This window comes from Gopherus evgoodei, chromosome 2 (assembly GCF_007399415.2).
Source record: "Gopherus evgoodei ecotype Sinaloan lineage chromosome 2, rGopEvg1_v1.p, whole genome shotgun sequence".
In the NCBI taxonomy this organism is placed as follows: Eukaryota; Metazoa; Chordata; order Testudines; family Testudinidae; genus Gopherus; species Gopherus evgoodei.
Window position 1 is genome coordinate 8,103,829 of NC_044323.1, and position 22,973 is coordinate 8,126,801.

General features: G+C 45.6%; 1 long non-coding RNA gene across 1 annotated transcript in view; it reads left to right on the plus strand.

The window, feature by feature from the left end:
• LOC115644826 overlaps nt 1-8,413 on the plus strand; it is a 246,708-nt gene extending 238,295 nt beyond the window's left edge. The window contains exon 3 of the long non-coding RNA XR_003998596.1: nt 8,354-8,413. This is a non-coding gene — a long non-coding RNA (uncharacterized LOC115644826). The remainder of the gene's footprint in view (nt 1-8,353) is intronic.
• The last annotated feature ends 14,560 nt before the right edge of the window (nt 8,414-22,973 follow it).

A 22,973-nucleotide genomic window follows, 5' to 3' on the forward strand; every position in this document is an offset into this window, starting at 1 on the left:
CCCACTTTGGTGGTAATTTGGCGGCGGGGAGTCCTTCTGCTCTGGGACCCACCACCAAAGTACCCTGAAGAACCGCAGTGGGTGCTCCCTGCTGCCAAATTACTGCCGAAGCGGGACCCACCGCTGAAGTGCAGCCGGGTTTTCAGTGGTAATTCGGCAATGGGGGGCCCCCGCAGTGGGTCTTCGGGGCACTTCGGCGGCGGGTCCCGGAACGGAAGGGCCCCCCACTGCCGAATTACCACCGAAGACTCGACTGCACTTCAGTGGCAGGTCCTGCTTCAGCGGAAATTCGGTGGTGGGGGGTCCTTCCTCCCCAGAGTGGAAGGAACCCCCGCTGGCGAAGACCAGGAGCAGAAGAAGCTCCGGGGGCCCAGGCCCCATGAGAGTTTTCCGGGGTTCCTGGAGCAAATGAAGGACCCCTCTCCAGGGGCCCAAAAATTCTCATGGGGGCCCCTGAGGGGTCTGGGACAAATTGCTCCACTTGCCCCCCCCCGGGTGGCCCTGCCCTGACAGACCCCCAGAAACCCCGACCCATCCAACCCACCCTGCTCCCTGTCCCTTGACTGCCCCAACCCCTCTCTACATTCCTGCCTCCGATAGACCCCACCCCCAAACTCTTGACCCATCCAACCCTCCCGCTCCCTGTCCCTTGACTGCCCCTTGGGGTCCCATACCCCTTCTCCAACCCTCTGGCCCCCTTATGTGCTACTCAGACTGGTGTGTCTGGCTCTGTGCAGAGCCAGACATGCTGCTGGGCTCCCCTGCAGAGTGCACAGCCCCATTCCCCCAGAGTGCTGCTGGCGCAGCGCGCTGAGGCTGCAGGGGAGGAGGCTGGGAGAGCAGGAGAGGGGATCTGGCTCAATTTGGGCAGCTGTTACTTCATTTCTCCCAAATCAAATATATTGATCCACTGTAATTTGCTGTAGAAAAAGTAGGATAAAATTGAGCAAGAAATGCTTCCCAGTGGTTATTAAGACTGGAATTGCTATTTTCAACAGCCATTGCCATTTTATTTTATTTTATTTAGTTTTATTTGTTTAAAAGGAAGACAGTGATATTGCATTGCCAAATTCCCCATAGAAACAAAGAGTGGAACAAAAGAATAATAAAGTCACCTCAACTTTTCCTCATTAATGTAGGACAGTCTTATAATATGCATCCAGATATCCTCCAATCACACAAGCTGAAAACTGTTCCACTTTACTGCAGTTCTGTCACCATATAGCAACCAAATGCTGTCAGTTCTGTGCACATCCAAAATTCCTGCTCCACCCTGGGAGCAAGTTACCAGTGACCCAGGGCTGCGGCGGAAGGAGGGTGCAGTGTGTGTGCAGGGGAGAGCCCAGGGCTGGGGCATCAGGGGGTGTGGATGCAGGGGAGCCCAGGCCTGGGGCAGCAGGGGGTGCCAGGGGGAGTCCAGGGCTGGGGTCGGGGCAGCCAAAATTTGTTTTGCTTGGGGCGGCAAAAAACCTAGAGCTGTCGCTGTTCTCTATGCCTCATATGTAAAATGGGGATAATGATATTAACCTCCTTTGTAAAGAACTTCAAGATCTATTGATAAAAATAGCTCTATAAAGAGCTAGGTATTAGTATTTTGCTGGCTCATTTGCCCTGGAGTGAACAAGTAAAATTGAGCAAGATGCATTCCTTCTGTCATTCAGCCTGGTTTGAAAGGGTGACTACCTCTTCCTTAAGAAAGCAATTCCAAATACAAATTAGTAATAGGCAACAATAAAAATCAGGGCCGACTAGCAGCAAGCATCAGAACGAAGAATATGAAGGGGAGATGGGAAAGTATTAATCTGCTCCTTTTACAGATTTATGGCAGCCGCAAGTGTGTTCACAGCAACAGGAAGCAAAAACTGTGTTAGAACAGATGAATGATCTGTGCTACCAGCAGTTGCAAATTGCATTTTTAAGATCCATTCACTGCCACTCAACCAAATGACTATGTGATAACTTACACAGTTCTTTCACCGATATATATCTATATAATTAATCTTTTGCTCATATGTAGCAGCATTCACTCAAAGATCCAAAATCATTTTACCAATATATTATATATACCAATAATAATATTTATTATATGCACTACAGTAGCATCTAGAGCCTCCATATAGGACCGGGGCCGCATCCTGTTAGTATTCTACAAACACATGGCAAGAGAGAATCCCTAACTTGAAGAGTTTATAGGTCCTGCAAACATACATGTATGTATGTATGTAGTACAGATCCTAAATTGGCTTAAATTAGCATAGCTCCATTGAATTTAATGGAGTTTTGATCACTCCCAACAGCTGAAAATCTAGCCCATTGACTTTACTTGAATTACACATATGTGGAAAGTTAATCATGCATGTCAGTGATAACAGATCGGGGCCTAATTTGAGACAAAGGAGTGTGAAGGTAAGGAAAAGAAGATCACATGTCTCAGTTGTGGAGGGGTGGATCTTGAGGAAGAGCAGCTAGTGGCATTATAGATTAATTCAAGGAGGATGCTCCACACACAAGGGGCAGAATGGAAGAAAGAGCAGCAATGCCTGAAGGAGAAGCTGAGAGACGATGAGTCTATACAGCAGCCCTCTGAACTAATTAGCTATTGCTATGATTGTTCTGACCCCTTTAAAGATACACGAACTGCATTGCAGGGAAGCTCATAAGAACATAAGAATGGCCCTACTCGGTCAGTCCACAGGTCCATCTAGCCCAGTATCCTGTCTTCCAACAATGGCCAGTGCCAGGTGCCACAGAGGGAATGAACAGAACAGGTAACCATCAAGTGATCCATCCCGTCTCTCATTCCAGCTTCTCCCAAACAGAGGCTAGGGGTTCAGTGACTTCTCTAAGCTCACACAACCAGTCTATGGGTGGGTTGGGATGAGAACCCAGCCTTCCTGATACCCCAGGGTCCTGCTCTAACTAACCACTGGCAAAGCATACTTCTCTCTTTACAAATTCCCATCTTGCTCAGTCTTAAAAAGGAAGCACAGAAATAAGATCTCTCTTTAAAGCAAACTTGCTTTCACATATCTGCACTGTCTGTCCTTGATTTGCTTGTTAGAATTATTTATGCTCAGGCTAAAGAACAAAATAAGATAAGGAGCTCTGCATTCAGGCATCAGTTCTAGCGTTAACTATATTTATTTACCTCAGTGAATGATCATCCACTAGGCAGCTCACTAAGACAGGGAGAGGATTGGGATGGCAAATTAATGAGCTATAGTCAATAAAGAACAACTTCTGAATTAACGACCCTGTAACTGTTAGAGTCATTCCTCTCAATTTACTCCCCGTTGCCTTCTTCATCCACTCTCTTCCTTTGAATGGACTTTTTGAGCTCCCTGAAGTCATGGAGTTGGAGTGTCAGCATGAGAAAGACTCCTGTTCAGAGCGAGGTTCCAGCTCAGGGAGGGAGGGAAAGGGCCTATTGACCCTGATATTCCCTAGTATGAAAAAGGGGGGGATGTGGTGAGGAGTGGGAGGAGCCTTGGCTTCACCCTTCTCCTCCCAACCCCCTCAAACACACACTTGTTGGCCAGAGTAGCTAATTGGGCACACAGGGGAATGAACTGCTCCATGAAAAGGGATGAAGTAACTTGGCCCAGACTCCTCAAAGGTGTTTAGTATGTATTAGATGTCAGTGGGAGTTAGGAACCTAAATACCTTTGAGGATCTGGCCCTTGCTCCTTCCCTAGAGCAATGGAGGTAGGGTCAGAATTGGAAAGGTTACTCTCTGGCTCACAATTCATTCTCTGGTGTGCTTCCTGTGCAATGCAGCTATGTGCTTCCCCTTCTGGCAAATTGCAAGTTTACAACCTAGTTAATAACTGGAGAATATCAGAGATGTGCAGAGCTATTGCTTGGAAATGGGAGTGTGAAGGTTTTGTCAGTTCTCATGCTACTTCCAGCAATATCTAAGCCCTTCTGAGGAAGGCCTCCCTGGCTTTTCAGCTCCACTCTTTGCATAAGATTACTCCTGTCCGGGGGGAAAGTAACATAGATGACATACCGGGATGGGGGCCTGGCTCCCGGAAGGGGTGGGGCCTCGGGCAGAATGGGCAGGGCTGCGGGTCAGCCTCCCTCAGCCAGCCCATCTGCGCTGCCTGGCCTGTGCCACCCTGGAAGTGATTTAAAAGAACCCAGTCACAAAAGTTCCTGTCACAGCTGCAGTAGCAGCAGCCGGGAGCCCCAGGCTCTTTTAAATCACTTGGACTCGGGACAGCTACCCCTTTTACCCCCGCAGTCGGCAGCCCTGCCGGTAGGATCCCTACCAGCAGGCCTGCCGACTAGGGGAGGAAAAGGGGTAGCAATGTTAAAGCGCTACCAAGAAACGCTTTAACGTCTGCTGTATATGGGCCGGTACTGGTGGCCACTTCTTACCAATACATTGTACTGGCCTAATTTCACCCCTGCTCCTAATCCTCCTGTGAAAATGTTAAAAAACCTGCTTCAGTGAAACTATGAAAACAAAAAGTGTATTTTTATTCAGTGTAATGCAATGCAACTAACTAGGTAATTGCTATGTATTATCTAATCAAAAATAATTCTTAAATCCACACTTTAATTTACTCAGTCACAACCACCACCTGCATGAAAGGAATACCACAATTGGTTGGCAGCAGTAGTAAGCTCTTATCTTCTAGTAGATCAGCCCCTAGAAAGGATGTGACATCCACTTTGCCCTATTAAATTTGCACAAGTCATAAGAACAATTAAGGAAAGGAAATACAAGGAAGCAAGTAAGTCAACAGGGAGCCTTTAGCAAAACAAGAAGTAATTAAGATGAAAGTTCAAGAGCACCCTTATGACACCTCAAACAAATGAATGACACCTTAACTTCAGGATTGCAGATAGGCAGTTAACTGGTATTTAACATGGCACCTCTTACAAATGTAAACATAAGTAGCACTTGTGCAGATTGCTTGGGGCAAATTGTTCCATGTGAATGCACAGACCAGATATTACTGAAAGTAAAAGAAGTGATTGCAAAACTAAAGCTTGTGTGACTGCATAGTCATGCAGCATTCACATACGCTGCTAAGATTGTCAAGTATCAGAGGGGTAGCCGTGTTAGTCTGGATCTGTAAAAGCAGCAAAGAGTCCTGTGGCACCTTACAGACTAACAGACGTATTGGAGCATGAGCTTTCATGAGTGAATACCCAACGAAGCTGGTATTCACCCACGAAAGCTCATGCTCCAATACATCTGTTAGTCTATAAGGTGTCACAGGACTCTTTGCTGCTAAGGTTTTGGGTCTCTGAAAAATTCTGTCATAAAATACCCATTTTCAGTGTTGTTCAAAGAAGAATTTGGGCATTGTTAGTTTTCACCCGTGGAATCATTTTTAAGTGTTCTTAAAAACATTACTTAGTAATAAGCTGACTAAATGATCAGCTACCTAATAGGGATAGTGTTGATCTTAATACTTGCAATTAATTATTAGTTTAATTACTATTTGGGAAGCTTGCTCAGATGCAAATTTGGTATTGCGGTGTCCAGGGTTCAAACATGATGAGTCAGCCCCTCCAAATCATAAGACTGGCTTAAAAATAATGAGATGATAAAAAAAAAGAACAAATGTTGAGTTCATTTCAATTTGCCTTCTGGTGTTTGAGCTTTTAGTTACAAACATGAGGGCTAGAGATTAGCTTTTTTTTAAATGGAAACTGAGGTTTGCAAATAATCACATGACTCCAAGAGCTAGAGACTCTTGATAAAGTTATGAGAGTTGGCAACATTGCTGGAAGCACTACTTCAGTTCAAAGCATGATAGGATAACTTACACCTACTTGTGAAAAAGCCAGTGGGCTGAGGTGAGGGGAAAGGAATGTCAGTGAGGTACATTTTGTTGGAATAATTCATGCCCTTCCAGCCCCAATATACTCCTGCCTCGAAAGCTAGTCTCACCCACCAACAGAAGTTGGTCCAATAAAAGATATTACCGCACGCACCTTGTCTCTCCAATATCTTGGGACAACATGGCGGCAACAACATTCCCCATCCTCCTTCCCCACACACATATCCCAGACACCACAGAGAGCCTTTAATGGGGTTCAGGAGCAGAGTGCATGAGAGTCCACAATGGTGGTGGATTTCCCTCTTTCTACACACTCAAGGAGATATTCACAGATGGAGGGTCCATTCTGCCTGAAGACTTGGGATGGGCCAGGCCTTGTGCCAGGACACCTCACGACACTTTACACATCAAGGAGTTATAGCTTAGTATTGTCTCTAGCCCTGCTGAACCAGTGACTGAAGGCAAGGGAAAATAAAGCAAGGGGGCTTCCTTTTAGAAACAGAGTGGGAGGGAAGCCTCATCTCTGATATCTCTTAGCAGTGTATTCCAGAGAGAAGGTGCTAAAAGGCTGAAGCTGAAACCACTCATTCCAAATTGCAAATATATTAAAGATGTCAGTGCTACAGGCCAAGGAGGTGTAATTAGGGATAAGGGCATGAAGCTAAGAAAGGCTGGATACCACACTGTTAGTTACCATCACTGTCTCTGTGCAAAAGGATCAATTTCACCCGGAGGGTAGATTTGAGGGATGGTGTTTTGGACTGAATTTTCTTCCTTGTTTTGCTTTAATCCAGCTACCCACATTCTGGCTCTCCTTGCTTCTCCAGAACTCTTCATTGACTGGAATGGTGCTTTGGCCTTTGGGTCTGGACTGAAGAATAGGACCATGGTGGAAAGAAATATAAATAAGCTAAAGAAACATACATTGTTTTCAAGTGATTTATATTATTCCTTGGCAGTTGACTTGCTTCCCAGGCAGCAATGGAATACTAATATTAATGCTTAAACATATTACCATCATATAGTTATTAGGCTGATTATATTTTAATTGTGCTATAATTCACCTCAAATAACATAAAGCATGAAAACATAATTGCACCTTTATTACATCATTACATTTCATTCCTGCTTTATGGGCCCTTTTATATTGAAAACTGAACCTCTCTAGTCTATACTAGACATCAGGGTCTATTTCCTGTTTGACAAATTCAAGCCCTATTTTTATTCCTTTCCTGCAATATAGGTGCAAAGCACCCCTAGGCATAGGACCATCTGAAATGGTCTGAGGTAAACAGGATGAAGTTTAATAAAGACAAATGTAAAGTGCTCCACTTAGGAAGGAACAATCAGTTTCACACATATAGAGTGGGAAGAAACTGTCTAGGAAAGAGTATGGCAGAAAGAGATCTAGGGGTTATAGTGGACCACAAGCTAAATATGAGTCAACAGTGTGATGCTGTTGCAAAAAAAGCAAACGTGATTCTGGGATGCATTAACAGGTGTGTTGTGAGAAAGATATGAGAAGTCATTCTTCTGCTCTACTCTGTGCTGGTCAGGCCTCAGCTGGAGTATTGCGTCCAGTTCTGGGCACCGCATTTCAAGAAAGATGTGGAGAAATTGGAGAGAGTCCAGAGAAGAGCAACAAGAATGATTAAAGGTCTAGAGAACATGACCTATGAAGGAAGGCTGAAAGAACTGGGTTTGTTTAGTTTGGAAGAGAGAAGACCGAGAGGGGCATGATAGCAGTTTTCAGGTATCTAAACGGGTGCCATAAGGAGGTGGGATAAAACTTGTTCACCTTAGCCTCTAAGGATAGAACAAGAAGCAATGGTCTTAAACTGCAGCAAGGGAGGTTTAGATTGGACATTAGGAAAAAGTTCCTAACTGTCAGGGTGGTTAAACACTGGAATAAATTGCCTAGGGAGGTTGTGAAATCTCCATCTCCGGAGATATTTAAGAGTAGGTTAGATAAATGTCTATCAGGGATGTTCTAGACAGTATTTGGTCCTGCCATTAGGACAGGGGACTGAACTCGATGATGTCATGAGGTCCCTTCCAGTCCTAGAGTCTATGAATCATAAGGTCTATGGATCAGCTTTTAAAAGGTATTTAGGAGCCTAAAAATGCAGATACGTGCCTAGGGGGGATTTTCAAAAGCTTGAAGTCAGTGGGAGTTAGGTGCCTAGACTCTTTGAAAATCCCACTCTGGGCTAAATTCACAAAGGGGATTTAGATTCGATGTTGCAATGTAGAACTTCAGACACCCTGCCTCCGAGTGGAATCCACCATCTCATGTTAGGCACCCAGGCTTCCTACACAGGGCATGAGGAGAGCTAGGTGCCTAAGAATGGGATTCCCAGACGCCAGCATGCTGAGCAGAAAGGCAGTAGGAAATGTCAAAGAGAAGGATCAGGCTTAAGACCTAGCGCTCAAAGGGAACTAGGTGCCAAAGTCTGGCCTGTGAATCCTTTCCTGGAGAAAGACCTTTAGGCACAGGTACTAACTTTTGTTTTTGCCAGTGGGTGCTCCTCTCTGCCCCCTCCCCCTGCTGTGAGCAGTGGGTGGGGCCTTGAGGGGAAGAGGCTGAGTAGGGGCGGGGCTTTGGGGTGGAGCATAGGCGGGGTCTCGGGGCAAGAGGCTGAGCGGGGGCAGACCCTTGGGGTGGAGTGGGAACAGAGCAGGGGCGCGGCCACAGTCTGGACTCTGGAGCCCACAAAATATTAATCAGTCCTGCAAGTGCTGAGCCCCTGCCTATTTTTTTTTGGTGGGTGCTTAAGCCCTGGAGCACCTGCAGAGTCGCCGCCTATGCCTGTAGCCCAGGTCAACCGCTTCTCACAAAAACAGCGGGGTGCCCCTCCCACCTTATGCCCTGTAGTCCGCTGGTTAGAGCACTCACCCTGGATATGGCACACCCAGGCTCAAATCCCCACTCTGCCTGATGCAGAGCAGGGACTGGATGCCAGATCTCCAAGGGGAGTGCCCCAACCACCGGCTTGTAATGTATTCTGGATTTGGTTCTCTTGTTTCTCCTGGTGAGGCTGTTCCACTTTCTATAAATATGTACAACTTCATGGGATCAGGGACTTGAATGATTCTCTTCATCCCAGGTGAACTTCCTAGCCATTGAGGTATAGAGTCAGCCTCTGTCTCAATGACTATTTAATCAGCTACTCATAGACTCATAGACTCTAGGACTGGAAGGGACCTCGAGAGGTCATCGAGTCCAGTCCCCTGCCCTCATGGCAGGACCAAATACTGTCTAGACCATCCCTAATAGACATTTATCTAACCTACTCTTAAATATCTCCAGCGATGGAGATTCCACAACTTCCCTAGGCAATCTATTCCAGTGTTTAACTACCCTGACAGTTAGGAACTTTTTCCTAATGTCCAACCTAAATCTCCCTTGCTGCAGTTTAAGCCCATTGCTTCTTGTTCTATCATTGCAGGCTAAGGTGAACAAGTTTTCTCCCTCCTCCTGATGACACCCTTTTAGATACCTGAAAACTGATATCAGGTCCCCTCTCAGTCTTCTCTTTTCCAAACTAAATAAACCCAATTCCTTCAGCCTTCCTTCATAGGTCATGTTCTCAAGACCTTTAATCATTCTTGTTGCTCTTCTCTGGACCCTCTCCAATTTCTCCACATCTTTCTTGAAATGTGGTGCCCAGAACTGGACACAATACTCCAGTTGAGGCCTAACCAGCGCAGAGTAAAGCGGAAGAATGACTTCTCGTGTCTTGTTTACAACACACCTGTTAATGCATCCCAGAATCATGTTTGCTTTTTTTGCAACAGTATCACACTGTTCACTCATATTAAGCTTGTGGTCCACTATGACCCCTAGATCTCTTTCTGCCATACTCCTTCCTAGACAGTCTCTTCCCATTCTGTATGTGTGAAACTGATTGTTCCTTCCTACGTGGAGCACTTTGCATTTATCTTTATTGAACTTCATCCTGTTTACCTCAGACCATTTCTCCAATTTGTCCAGATCATTTTGAATTTTGACCCTGTCCTCCAGAGCAGTTGCAATCCCTCCCAGTTTGGTATCGTCCGCAAACTTAATAAGCGTACTTTCTATGCCAACATCTAAATCGTTGATGAAGATATTGAACAGAACCAGTCCCAAAACAGACCCCTGCGGAACCCCACTTGTTATACCTTTCCAGCAGGATTGGGAGCCATTAACAACTACTCTCTGAGTACGGTTATCCAGCCAGTTATGCACCCATCTTATAGTAGCCCCATCTAAATTGTACTTTCCTAGCTTATCTATAAGAATATCATGCGAAACTGTATCAAATGCCTTACTAAAGTCTAGGTATATCACATCCACCGCTTCTCCCTTATCCACAAGGCTCGTTATCCTATCAAAGAACGCTATCAGATTAGTTTGACACGATTTGTTCTTTACAAATCCATGCTGGCTATTTCCTATCACCTTACCACCTTCCAAGTGTTTGCATATGATTTCTTTGATTACCTGCTCCATTATCTTCCCTGGCACAGAAGTTAAACTAACTGGTCTGTAGTTTCCTGGGTTGTTTTTATTTCCCTTTTTATAGATGGGCACTATATTTGCCCCCTTCCAGTCTTCTGGAATCTCCCCCGTCTCCCATGATTTCCCAAAGATAATAGCTAGAGGCTCAGATACCTCCTCTATCAACTCCTTGAGTATTCTAGGATGCATTTCATCAGGCCCTGGTGACTTGCAGGCATCTAACTTTTCTAAGTGATTTTTTACTTGCTCTTTTCTTATTTTCTCTTCTAAACCTACCCTCTTCCCGTAAGCATTCACTATACTAGACAGACTTCTCAATGAAGACCGAAACAAAGAAGTCATTAAGCATCTCTGCCATTTCCAAGTCTCCCGTTACTGTTACCCCCTCCTCATTGAGCAGTGGGCCTACCCTGTCCTTAGTCTTCCTCTTGCTTCTAATGTATTGATAAAAAGTCTTCTTGTTTCCCTTTATTCCCATAGCTAGTTTGAGTTCATTTTGTGCCTTTGCTTTTCTAATCTTGCCTCTGCATTCCTGTGTTATTTGCCTATATTCATCCTTCGTGATCTGACCTAGTTTCCATTTTTTATATGCCGCCTTTATATTTTGTAGGTCACGCAAGATCTCAAGGGTAAGCCAAGGTGGTCTTTTGCCACATTTTCTATCTTTCCTAACCATCGGAATAACTTGCTTTTGGGCCCTTAATAGCGTCCCTTTGAAAAACTGCCAACTTTCCTCAGTTGTTTTTCCCCTCAGTCTTAATTCCCATGGGACCTTGCCTATCAGCTCTCTGAGCTTACCAAAATCCGCCTTCCTGAAATCCATTGTCTCTATTCTGCTGTACTCCTTTCTACCCTTCCTTAGAATTGCAAATTCTATGATTTCATGATCACTTTCACCCAAGCTTCCTTCTACTTTTAAATTCTCAACAAGTTCCTCCCTATTGGTTAAAATCAAGTCTAGAACAGCTTCCCCCCTAGTAGCTTTTTCAACTTTCTGAAATAAAAAGTTGTCTGCAATGCAGTCCAGGAACTTATTGGATAGTCTGTGCCCCGCGGTGTTATTTTCCCAACATATATCTGGATAGTTGAAGTCCCCCATCACCACCAAATCTTGGGCTTTGGATGATTTTGTTAGTTGTTTGAAAAAAGCCTCATCCACCTCTTCCGCCTGATTAGGTGGCCTGTAGTAGACTCCCAGCACGACATCACCTGTGTTTTTTACCCCTTTTAGCCTAACCCAGAGACTCTCCACCCTTCCGTCTCCTATGTCCATCTCCACCTCAGTCCAAGTGTGTACATTTTTAATATATAAGGCAACACCTCCTCCCTTTTTCCCCTGTCTATCCTTCCTGAGCAAACTATACCCATCCACACCAACATTCCAGTCGTGTGTATTATCCCACCAAGTTTCAGTAATGCCAATAATGTCATAGTTGTATTTATTTATTAGCACTTCCAGTTCTTCCTGCTTATTACCCATACTTCTTGCATTTGTATAAAGGCATCTAAGATACTGGTTTGATCTTGCCTCCCAGCTTCGCCCTGACCCTCCTTCCTCTCTGCCATTATAGCCCGTGCTCCCTCCTGTTTCCAACCCATCTCCCAGGTCTTGTTCCCCACTTACCTGTGGGCTTTGCTCACCTGTCCCCGTCGAACCTAGTTTAAAGCCCTCCTTACTAGGTTAGCCAGTCTGTGCGCAAATAAGGCCTTTCCCCGCTTCGAAAGGTGAACGCCATCTGTTCCTAGCAGTCCTTCCTCAAATAGCATCCCGTGGTCGAGGAAGCCAAAGCCCTCCTGGCGACACCATCTTCGCAGCCAGGCGTTCACCTCCACGATGCATCTGTTCCTGCCCGGACCCCTACCTTCAACAGGAAGAATCGAAGAGAATACCACCTGCGCTCCAAACTCCTTAACCCATACTCCCAGAGCCCTGTAGTCACTCTTGATCTGCTCAGCGTCACACCTCGCAGTATCATTTGTGCCCACATGGATGAGTAGCATGGGATAGTAGTCAGAAGGCCGGATAATTCTCGACAAAGCCTCTGTAACATCTCGGATACGGGCCCCTGGCAGGCAGCATACCTCCCGGGATGAACGGTCAGGACGACAGATGGGTGTCTCCGTCCCCCTCAGCAGAGAGTCTCCAACCACCACTACCCTACGTTTCTTATCAGTGGTGGCAGCAGACCTCCCAGCCTTAGGGGTACGAGGCTTCACCCCCTTAACTGTTGGGGGTGATTTCTTCTCTCCTGTATCAAGAAGAGCATAATGGTTATCTTTTACCACAACAGGAGGGTTCGCAGCAGCGGTGGAGCACTGCCTGCTGCTAGAAGTAACCAGCTGGCTGTGTCCACCCTGAGCCTCCTCCTCCACTGGTGTGTCAGATACACCCTCAGGCATCTCCTCCTCCACTGGTGTGTCGGTAGTCCTGTCAACTGGGACAGCACCGTCAGCTGTCTCCACATGGATACTGTCCAGGAATTGCTCATGGACATGGATGTTCCTCAGCCTGGCCACCTCCTCCTGTAGCTCTCCCACCTGCTGCCTGAGAGATTCCACCAGCAGGCACCTTTCACATTGGATGCCACCCCCAGCCTGGATATCAGTAAATGGAAATCGCAAATTACAGTCTTTGCAAGCCCACACCAGAATCTGGGTAAAAGCATCCATGCTTTGGTGCTCTGTCTGGCTACAGGCGCAGGTGGAGGAGACAGAAGCAGTGCTGACACAGGTGTTGCGGGTCCTCCTCACCATTGTAAGCCTCCCTCTGTCAAACTCTCGCAAATTCCCGTCTACAGTTCCCTGTCTGCTCCTCTCTGCTCTACACAAAGGCTAGAATGTTCGATAGCTCAGGAGTTAGGTCTTCCAGCTGGGACACCTACATTAACAGCCCCCCACTGATTTAGACAGAATAGGGATTTGAACCTGGATCTCCCACATGATGGAGTGCACTAACCACTAGGCTATAAGGCATACCACAGCTTCTAACAGCTACCATTTGTGTGGGGCCTGATCTAGCAGGCAGGGTCCTCAGTAGCCTCTGAGAACAACTACAAGATTGGGTCCCACAGATGTTATACGCAGGGGAACGTCGAGCTTGAGGATCTCGCCTGGGTTTAGGCATGAGTAGGCACTGGGTGTCAGGACTTAGGCAGGGTTTTGCATATGTTCACTGGCACAAATGTAGGCACCTCAGGGACTTAATCAGTGGAAACTTAGGCATGTAGGGACTTTAGGCAACTATGGGGTTAGGCAGCAGCTGAGTGGGACTTTTGAGGTTCTAAAGTTTGGAGGTAGATGCCTAAAGTGGCAGATAGGGCTAGATCCACAAAGGGATTTAGCCCCTAGGTGCCAATCTGCATCTTCATGTGCCTAAATACCTTTAAAAACTGGTTTTACGTCCCACTTGAATCACACTTGTGTCCTCAAAAAGGGGAAAAGGCACCCTATCTGCAGACTTATATACAGAAACCTGAACACATGAAGGAGCATGAGTTAAATAATGGTGGACAGACTGCTGCCTAACTACTCCCATCACTGCATGGCCATGCCTCTCACCTCATGACAGTGTGGGGGATCCAGTGCTCATTGAAGTCAATGAGAGTCTTTCCATTGACTTCAGTGACTATTGAATCAGGCCCGATCTCCTTATTTTAAAGTTAGTTAAGTTAATGCCCTAGGATCATGGTGCCTCGAGCCAAAAGAACATCTCATGGGTACGAGCTGGAAACCTCAGGTAGGATCTTGGCAGTAAAATAAGGAGTAAAACGATCTTACATTTGCAGCTGCTGAATTGGTTTATTTACTAATAGCGGGCGACTAATTTTGGAGGCAGATGAATTTGTCATTCCATATCAAAGCTACAATTGTTCAGGTGCTGGCGCCACTTAACTTCCTGCACGAGGCCCCCTGTTACTTAAATCATTTTAACAACATTAGCTTCTGCTTTTCACTAATGGTTTAATAAGTGCAGTGCCTGCATTTAGTATTGCAAATGCCTGCAACCTGATGACTCTCTTGTCCTTAACAAATCCAAGTTTAAAAGGAATAGTAAGAGGACTAAAAATAGTCACTATAGCTAAACAACAGAGTAAAAGAGGCTGTTAGAAAATGACAGCTATCCTTTAAAAATTGGAAGTAAATCCTACTGAGGAAAATATTAAGGAGCATACACTCTGGTATTAAGTAAACCTAATATAGGTTGACATATAATTATTTCCCTGGCCACTGGCCCATCCCTCTCTAATTTCTCTGTTGCTTCCTCCTGTTGTCACAATCCTAGAATTTGAGCACTCAAGGGATTTTTTTTGTAATAGGTTTGTATAGCACCTAGCACAATGATCTTTGATTGAGCCCGGATCCTTGATTGGAGTCTTAAATGCTCCTGTAATATAAATAACATGCAATCTATCAAAAGAAGCATAACACACAGAGGGTCAACTGCAGAATGATTTGATAAGTTCCATTTGCAGAGTGTAATTTTTTTAATTAAATTATTCCTTTTAAAGTAAGTGACTGTTGTCATAAACAGATAGGTAAGGGTTAATGTCTCTCTTATCTGTAAAGGGTTAACAAACAGAGACCCCAAACACCTGACCAGAGGACCAATCAGAAGACAAGATACTTTCAAATCTCATGGGAGGGAAGCCTTTGTTTGTGGGTTTGGCTTTGTTCTCTCTAGGTCCTGGATGGGACTAGAGGTGGCAACCAGGTTTCTGCCAATCTCCCTGCTATAGTCTCTTATCTATTCAGAATTGTAAGTAAGAAAAGGCTGTCATAGTCTTTTAATTTGTTTTTTTTTATTTACATATGTGTACTTGCTGGAAGTAGCTTAAATTGTGGTTCTGCTGGAGAAAGTTTCTTTCTATTGTTTATAAGTTGAAAGACCCTGTAACTTTTTACCATCTAAAGTGCAGAGATAAACCTTTTACTTTTTCTTTCTTTTTTTATTAAAAGTTTTGTTTTTTAAGACCTGTTTGATTTTTTTTCTCCTAGTTAAGGTTCAAGGGAATTGGTGGGAAGCAAGGAGGGAAAGGTAAATTTGTATTGCCTCTGGGTGAGGGGGAGAGAGAAACCTGATCTCTCTGTGTTGTGTTTCAAGGAGTTGATATCAGGCGATCTCCCAGTGTTTCCAGGGCGGGAAGGAGCTGGGAGGAAGAAGGGAGGGGGAAGGGAATGGTTTATTTCCCTTTGTTGTGAGACCCAAGGAATTTGTGTCTTGGGACCTGCAGGGAAGGTTTTTGGGGGAGACCAGAGGGTATCAGGCCCTAAAAAGTCCTGATTGGTGGCAGCCTATCAGATCTAAGCTGGTAATTAAGCTTAGGGGAATTCATGCTAGTACCCATATTTTGGACGCTAAGGTCCAGATTTGGGAATTATACTACGACAACTGAAACACTCATGAAAGGGGCTGGACTGAAGGTGATAGGGCCTGAACCCAAACCAGACACAGTGGCATCAAAAGCACTGGAAGAGTCACACCAGTGCCCCTCAAACCTGAACTGGAGGAACCAGGGATGCAATACTGACCCTATAGCAGTCAATTGCTAAATGCCCATGGACTTCAGATATTCCCTTGATTTCACCCCAGATCTAGGAATCCATTCTCTTTTCCTCATCTAGATAATTGGATCCTTCGTGGCATTTATAGTGCACAAACCGTGCTATCTGAGTGCTTCCGGCCTTAGCAACCATGTAGACATTCACATTTCTATTATAGATAGAGTGGTTGAACAATAGACTCAGCACCCTACATACGCCTTCAACTACCTGAAGGTGGATTCCAAAGAGGATGGAGCTCAGCTGTTCTTAGTGGTGGCAGATGACAGAACAAGGAGCAATGATCTCAAGTTGCAGTGGGAGAGGTCTAGGTTGGATATTAGGAGACACTATTTCACTAGGAGAGTGGTGAAGCACTGGAATGGGTTACCTAGGGAGGTGGTGGAATCTCCATCCTTAGAGGTTTTTAAGGCCCGGTGTGACAAAGCCCTGGCTGGGATGATTTAGTTGGGAATTGGTCCTGGACTAGATGACCTCCTGAGGTCTCTGCCAACCCTAATCTTCTATGATTCTATACAGTTCATGGCTCTATTTCACAGAGGCTCGAGTCCTGCAAACCCTTGCATGTGGGGAATCCCATGCACAAGTGTCTGTGGCAGCATCAGGATGTAAGGGTGAAGCTCAGCCCCTGCTTAGAGGGTCAGCATAAGGCTAAATCACCACTTTAATCCCATCCCAATTTGAGAGGTGACTTGGTGCCTAGGCTGTGTGCTTGTCCTTCTGCATCAGTGTGAATTTCACCCTTGATACGGCAAGTACAAGTGGGACATTGGTGTGCTGGATGCAGGTCCCTATTTCTCTTTGGGCTCCCTGAAGGTACAAAGTGAAATAGGTCGCACAGTAGTGGCTCCATATTGTCTTCAATGAGTTTGGGGTGGGCGGTTCCTTCAAAGAAATTCAATTAACAAACAGTCTAGAGTTGCATTTTCTAATTGCGTTTTCTTATTATTCAGTGTCTTCTGCCCATTCCTCTGATTTCTTGTCCATGCCACTGTACCTCCATTTGGGACCATTGATTTCCCCTGCCCTTGATTGCTATGGCTCACAATCCAAGCTGTGTCCTTAGTTCATGCCATGACATTCAGGTTGGAGACCCAGTGGACTTAGACTCACTCCAGTTTAACTCCAGTGGATTCATGACTGGGGTTAAACTGGAGTGAGCATAAAAATTGAATAAAAGTGGAGTAAGGTGGCAATGATCTATAACCAAAACTGGAGTAAGGCCTATAATCTTTTTTCCAGGAACTTGTCATCTGAACCTGTGTCTAAGGGCCAAGGCTCACAGAGATGGGTGATTCCATAATTGGAGGCAGAAGTTTCATCCTCACTCTTCCTTACTCACCACAACTCAACACCACAGTCCTATTCTTCCTCCTTGATTGGCAAGGGCCCTGGGACAAACATTGAGACACCTGCCAGTTGGTCACACCTCTCTGATGCCTATGGTCTTCTCCCATTCCTGAAGGAGTTGTGCTGATATGTGGTCCTCCCATCACTGCTTAGGCAACACCTCCTTTGAGGGGTTGGGGACTAAGGTTTGCAGCATAGAGGAGGGAAGTTACTGCAGACTTGGGGCCTGATTCTCAGTTACTCAAAGGCCTATACACTCAAAGTTAGATCAACCTAGCCATGTTGCTCAGGGGTGTGAAAAATGTTGCATCCTTCACGCCATAGGTAGGTCCACCTGGTGCAGATTCAGCTAGATTGATGGAGGAATCCTGCAATTGACCTAGCTACTACCTCTCAGAGAGTTGGGCTAACGACATTGATGGACTAACCCATCTACATTACGGCACTACTGCAGCACAGCTGCAGTATGGTAGCTGGACTGCCATAGCCACAGAAGTGAATGGATGGCCTAAGACCACTTTATACCACTCTGGGAGCACAAAGAGCCCTTAGAGTGCATGCAAATTTGCACCCTATTTAAGAGCCTCTTTAGTGTCAGAATGTGGATAAGTGGCCTTAATGTAAACAAGAATCTGGCCCTTCATCTGCAATAATTTGCATTTCTCTGAGGGGGAGTTAGTTAAATAGCCTCCATTCCAGCCTGTGTCTACAGCTGCTTCTTGCCACTGTAACTGTGAAGTTTCAGCTTCTGAATGTTGGGATGACTCAAGGCTCAACTGGGTCTATTAATGCCATGGTCCGTAGCCATTCCTTTCAGGCTTTCACAAGATTAGCTGTTAATGTTGCCAGGGAATGGTTTAACTCCCACAATCCATCCCCAGCTCTCTTCGGCATTAACATTTACAGTAAGCACTCACCTTCCCCAGGGCTCTTGTCAGAACAAACCTCTCATTCAGCTCTGGCATTTATTGGTTTGGAATTGATTTGCTAAATTTGTAATTAAAACTAATAGTTTTCAGATTTTGGATGCAACTTTAATAAAATGGATTATGTTTGTTTAGAAATGGAATCAGGAGAAGTTAAAATGCTGGCACTTAATTCACTGTTTGAGAACCTGATATGAATTTACATTCCCCTTTGATAGCTGAAATCAATTAGCCACTAATGAAACTTTCTAAATGTGACTCATGTAAGAGGAAGCTATGAGTTAGCGCAACAAACCAGTCACTGGGGGCTTTTTTGGCAGACAGAGGCCCAAATACTGCAGGCTTTTTTCAGGCAAAACAGCCTGTGAATTCATTTAAACCCCAGTTGTCAGGATCTGGGAGTGAAACCCAGGTTTGCTGTGTCTACGCTGCCACATGGAAGCTCTCACAAAATGGGGAACAGCAGCCTATGAGCCTTACGGGTCCAAGCACTACTGGATGGTCCATCCACGGAGGTCTTGACTGGCAGTGCCTACTATGTTCCCTGATTGGCTCAGGCACCCTATGTAAGGACTCGGAAAAACACCTGGAGGCTGTCTGTGCATCTAGGCAGAACCCTGCCTCACTGTGGAAAACAGACCCTGATGCACACCCATTATACCTTGTCATAAACAGATAGCTAAGGGTTAACGTCTCTTTCACCTGGAAAGAAGTAATCTGAAACACCTGACCAGAGGACCAATCAGGAAACAAGACTTTTTCAAATCTGGGTGGAGGGAAGTTTGTGTGTGAGTCCTTTGTTCTTGGTCTTGTGCCTATCTCCCTCTTGGCTATGGGAAGGATTTCTCTATTTCCTGCTTTCTAATCTTCTGTTTCCCAGTTGTAAGTACAAAAAGATAGGTTTGTTTTTTTGTAGTTACATGTGTATAGTTGCTGGAGTGTTTTGAATTGTATTCTTTTTTAATAAGGCTGTTTATTCATATTCCTTTTAAGCTATTGACCCTGTATTTATCACCTTAATACAGAGAGACCATTTTTATGTATTTTTCTCTCTTTTTACATAAAGCTTTCTTTTTAAGACCTGTTGGAGTTTTTCTTTAGTGGGGAACTCCAGGGAATTGAGTCTGTGCTCACCAGGGAATTGGTGGGAGGAAGAAGTCAGGGGGAAAGCTATGTGTGTTAGATTTACTAGCCTGACTTTGCATTCCCTCTGGGTGAGGGGGGAAGAGAGATTAGCTCTCGGTACTTCTGTTTTCCAAGGCTGGAAACGGGGAGGGTGGAATCCCTCTGTTTAGATTCACGGAGTTTGCTTCTGTTTATCTCTCCAGGAACCCAGGGAGGGAATACCTGGAAGGGAGAAGGGAAGGGAAATGGTTTATTCCCCTTTGTTGTGAGACTCAAGGAATTTGGGTCTTGGGGTCCCCAGGGAAGGTTTTTGGGGGGACCAGAGTGCCCCAAAACACTCTAATTTTTTGGGTGGTGGCAGCTTTACCAGGTCCAAGCTGGTAACTAAGCTTGGAGGTTTTCATGCTAACCTCCATATTTTGGACGCTAAGTTCCAAATCTGGGACTAGGTTATGATATACCTGTCTTCCCTTTTGATCCCTGCCCCCCTGCTCTGCTCCTGACACTTTGCTCTGCCTCTGTCCTACTAAACCTACTGCAGCTGACTCACTTGACTCTGGCCCGGTCCACTTTGACATGGACTTGATCCTCTAGAGTGATGCTAACACAAACTGCTCCTTCTGCCCTAGAATCTAGACTCAACTCACACCATGTTCTCGAGTCCTCTCCCACTTGGTCCAGGGCCTCAACCAGCATGGGAGTCCTGACATCAGCCCACCAAAGCACTCATGCATATGCATAACGAAGAGCATGTGAGTAGTCTCCTTGATGTCAACATGCTTAAAATTAAGCATATGCTTAAGTGTTTGCTGAGTCAGGGCCTTAGAGTTCTGCCTAGGAAAGACCTAACTAAAATCTTCAAGAACTGTGCTACTAGAGCCTGCCCCTAAGCTGTCCCTCTTTAAGGTGAAGTTCACAGCTGTGGACAAGGCTTCCATGGAAGCCCTGAGGCTGTACCACCTTTCCCGAGTAATCTCTACTGTCGTGACGTCGGAGACAGGTTAGTCTTTCTGATCCTGCTTTCCCCTCCCATCTCCCTTTGCGCTGACCTTTATACAATCTGAGATGTACGGCGTATATGTTAATGTATATGTAATGTAGTTTCAAGTGGTGTGTACGAATTTGTCTCAGTGCTGCCCCCTTCCTAGCTATATAGGAATTGGCAGACTGCATCAGACCCAAGGTCCATCTAGTTCTATATCCTGACTGTGACAGTAGCTAATAGCACATGCTTCAGAGGACAATGTAAAAACCCTGTAGTGGCAGATGTAGGATAATCTGCCCCTCATGTCAGGTCTCATCCTAATGTCTAATAGTTAGAGACTGGCTTAATCCCTGAAGCACATAATGTAACATTTATATTACATAAGAACGGCCATACTGGGTCAGACCAATGGTCCATCAAGCCCCAGGAGCCCGTCTTCCAACAATGGCCGGACTCAGTTCCTCACAGGGAATGAACAGAGCAAGGCATTTTATTGAGTTTCTGTCATCCAGTCCCAGCTTCTAGGAGTCAGAGATTTAGAGACACTCAGAGAATGGAGTTGCATCTCTTACCATCTTGGCTAATAGTTCCAGTTCTTTTTTTTTTTACCCAGTTACACTTTTTGACTTCACAACATCCCCTGCCAACGAGTTCTTCAGATTGTGCATTGTGTAAAAAAATACTTCCTTGTTTGTTTTAAACTTGCTGCCTATTAATTTCATAGGGTGACTCCGGTTCATGTATTTTGTGAAGTGGTAAATAACACTTCCTTATTCTCTTCCTCCACACGATTCATGATTTTATACCCCTCTATCTCATACCCTCATCACTCGCCTCTTTTCCAAACTGAATAGGCCCAGGCTTTTTAATCTTTTTGCATACGAAAGCTGTTTCATACACTTAATCATTTTTATTGCCCATCTTTGTACTTTTTCCAATTCTAATATATCTTTTTTGAGATGAGATGACTGGAACTGTGCACAGTATTCATGGTGTGGGTAAAGCATGGGTTTATAAAGTGGCATTATGGTATTTTTAGTCATATTATGTATCCTTTTCCTAAAGGTTCCTAACATTCTGCTAATTTTCTGACTGCTGCTGCACACTGAACAGTTACTTTCAGAGAACTATCCATGATGTCCCCAAGATCTCTTTCTTAAGGAGTAACAGCTAATTTAGAACTCATTGTTTTGTATGTATAGTTGGGATTATGTTTTCCAATGTGCATTACTTTCCATTTATCAACATTGAATGTCATGTGCCACTTTGTTGTTCAGTCACCCCGTTTTGTGAGATCCCTTTGTAGTTCTTTGCAGTCAGCTTTGGATTTAACTATTTTGAGTAATTTTGTGTCATGTGCAAATTTGCCACCTCACTGTTTACTCCCTTTTCCAGATCATTTATGAATATGTTGAACAGCACTGGTCACAGGACAGATCCTTGAGGGACCCTGCTACTTACATCTCTCTCCTGTGAAAACTAACAGTTTATTCCTACCCTTTTGTTTCCTGTCTTTTAACCAGTTACTGATCCATGAGAGGACCATCCCCCTTATCCATGATTCCTTACTTAAGAGCTTAAGAACCTTTGGTTAGGAACCTTATCAAAGGCTTTCTGAAAGTCCAAATACACTATATCTACTGGATTACCCTTGTCCACATGCTTGTTGACACCCTGTAGTGAAGGGGTGTGCCTGCCCGCCAAGACCGACAGGAAGGAACCCCATCTACCCCCTGGTGGGTGGAGGCAGGCCAGCCATGCCCACTCTGCCGGAAGCAGATGGGTGGGATAGGAAGTTTAAAAGGTGGGTCCTGCAGCTAAGTTGGAAGGGAGTTGGCAAAGGAGACAGCCCACTGCTGTGCCCCACACCTGAGGATGAGCCCAGCAGCGCTAAGGACCCTGAAGGACTGCCAGGTCAGCCAAGGGACAGGAGCATGGAGGAGCTACTGGGACTGCCGCGGGTGACAGAGGACCACCATGAGATCAAGGTACACTGCAACGGGGTCATAGGAAGTAGCTCAGGGACACTAGACAATAATCCGGTTGTGTGGCCAGAATATGGTTAGCATGTTTCGATGGCATCCTTGCTGACCCAGTGGTGGAGCCCTCTGCCACTGTCAGGGCCCTGGGCTGGGACCTGGTGGAGTAGGGTGGGCACAGATCCCCCTACCTCCTGCGGCTGCCCCTATCTACCTTAGGCCAAGAGGCCTGCGTTAGTCTGCCATCTGCCTGAGCCAGGATGGCAGGCGAAAGACTGCTTATTGCTCTGCCCTACCTCGAGGTTCAGACCCCCATGAAAACTGCTTGTTGATCCACACTGCCGGAATGTCTGAGCACCCTAGACCAGTGGTCACCAACCCACAGATCATGATCGATCGGTAGATTCTGGAGCTTCAGCCAGCTGATCGTGATCTCTGACTGCTAAAAGGAGGGCTAAGGCAGGCTCTCTGCCTGCCCCGACCCCACACCACTCCCAGAAACAGCCAACATGCCCCCATGGCCTTTGAGTGGGGGACAGGGGTCTCCTCATGCTGCTCCTGCCTGCAAGCACCACCCCCGCAGCTCCCATTGGCCTGGAACAGGAAACTGTAGCCAATGGGAGCTGCGGTGGCAGTGCTTGCAGGCAGGAGAAGTGTGCAGAGCCATGTGCCCACCTCCCCAGGGGCTGCAGAGTTGTGCTGTCCACTTCCAGGAGAAGCATGGAGTTGGGGCAAGCAGAGAGCTCG